The sequence below is a fragment of the Rattus norvegicus genome, chromosome 15 (assembly GCF_021556685.1).
Source record: "Rattus norvegicus strain SHRSP/BbbUtx chromosome 15, alternate assembly SHRSP_T2T, whole genome shotgun sequence".
NCBI classification, from domain to species: Eukaryota; Metazoa; Chordata; class Mammalia; order Rodentia; family Muridae; genus Rattus; species Rattus norvegicus.
Window position 1 is genome coordinate 88665738 of NC_141548.1, and position 2229 is coordinate 88667966.

The following is a 2229-nucleotide window of genomic DNA, read 5'->3' on the forward strand; positions in this document are numbered from 1 at the left end:
CTGTTATTACAGTATATTTTGTGGGACAAATGAGTAAGACTTAATTTTCTACTGAGCAAGGGTTGCCAGCATGTACCAAATTCAACAAGGCAAAGAGGACCACAGCATGTATGGTCTGGGCTGTTTAATGGAATATGCCTTTTAGTGAAAGAATCCTTAAGCAAGGTTCTTGACTCATTAGTGTATACTCTGAAAAGCTTGAAGCCAGCGTTTCTGTTGGGAGCAGGCTACATCTGTGTATTTCAAAGGTCAGAGTAAATGGAAGCATCAGAGGAAACACACTCCTACGCTTGAATAGTTTTTTCCTAGTCGAACATCTGTTCTTGTCTTTAGAATCAGCGTTAATATCACAGGAAGTGAGAGCTAGTTCCTAGACTGGCGTGTTGCCCAACACCACATCCCGAGGTGCTGTAAGAGAGAGAACAGCTGAGAAGGTACCAGCACCTGCTGCTTGGAGCTTGTGTCTATGATGTTCATAATTCAAGGTAGGAAACTGTAGATGTAAAAGACTTGCATTTCCAGTGGATTCTTTAGAAAAGTCTTAGAAGCAGAGATCTTATGAAGATAAAAAGTAAGAAATTGCATCGTAATGTTAAGGGAAATATATATATATATACATATATATATATATTTGCAAGTGCTCACCAAATCTGTGAACAAGACTTTGCCTTAAATATTTATAATATTTGACTTTTCTAAAACAGTCATCATGGAGTATTTAAGGTGTATATGCTTCAGGACCTCAGTGAACACAAAACTCTGAGATGACTCGTCTCACATAAAATTACATATTAATTTTTTTTACAGGCAATGTCATACTTCATGAGCTTGTCATTCCCTCATTGGTTCACTAGTTCCATGATGGGAAAGGACCAAGCCACCCACAATAATGTCATTAATAGGGATATGGATCAGTTTCACAAAAAAGCCAGTGAATCCCATGATAGCAAATCCTGTCGCTGTGATCATGACCATCTTCTGGAATTCTTTTCTATGAGGTTTGGTGCACCTTTTAACCAGGTGAATTGAGTTCTTTGCAAACTGCCAACTTGGCTCAACAAACTACATTACCTGATCCATGTCTGTGACATGGCAGTTTGAGAGGGTGGAGACATGTAGCATAGGCCATAATATTTTCATTTAGCCTTTTGTATCATAAATCATCTTTAGTTTACATAAGATACCCAACACAATGTAAATGCTCTTCATATAGTTTCCCTCCCTCCCTCCCTCCCTCCCTCCCTCCCTCCCTCCCTCCCTCCCTTCCTCCTTCTGTCTCTCTCTCTGTCTCTCCCTCTCTTACACACACACACACACACACACACACACACACACACACACACACACACACACACACACATGCTGCTGTCATTGACCAAGCTTTCTCTAAACTTTGTGTCTTAAAACCATCTAATGGCTTCTTGATACCCAATAATGTTGCAGAAAATGGAAAAACTGCACTTGAAGGTTAACCATATTCAAGCAATCTACACAACTCCCTGAGACTACTGTATTCCAAGAACTCTGAGAAATCTGGGGCTTACCAAATGAGTAAAACTGACTCCTCACCCTCAAATGTCTTACAAATCATTGACTCAGAGGGGAGATGTCTCATTTACTGTGGGACATCACGTAAGCATGTTTATAGAGGAGTACACTAAAGATGGAAATGACTCAAGGTCAACCATGATTTGTTGATGTATAGGATCCCTACAGTATCTTCTAGAGTTGGTGAAAGGGCTGCATTCTACTTCCAGATTGAATGGCATGCTTCCAAGATACATGTGTGTATCTATTACTACATGTGTCGTCTGACATTTTACTTACTTTACTTTTAATTTATTTTAATTCTTTACTTATGTGGTAGCTTCAATAAACTGATGGATCACTACAACAAAGAGAAAGTCTATATTTCTCGAATATCGCTGTAATTGAAGACTCAGTACAGTTCCCTACATACAGAAGGTGCTCACTACCTGAGTGTGAGTACATGATTTCATTTCCACCAACTTGGCTTGAACTGGGATGTTGTGCAGGTAACTTGAGAGGCTGAACTACATACCCTTTCCTTATTAGTTAAAAAATTTCCAGAAGCACTCACTTTTTAACTGCTCATATTTTAAGAAGAACATCTATAGTCTGTCTTTTTTTTCTCCATCTTTATTAACTTGAGTATTTCTTATTTACATTTCGAGTGTTATTCCCTTTCCCGGTTTCCCAGCCAACATC

General features: G+C 39.0%; 1 pseudogene; it reads right to left on the reverse strand.

Moving 5' to 3' along the window:
• Positions 1-831: 831 nt before the first annotated feature.
• Positions 832-1080, reverse strand: LOC108353046 (protein transport protein Sec61 subunit gamma pseudogene; annotated as a pseudogene).
• Positions 1081-2229: the final 1149 nt, after the last annotated feature.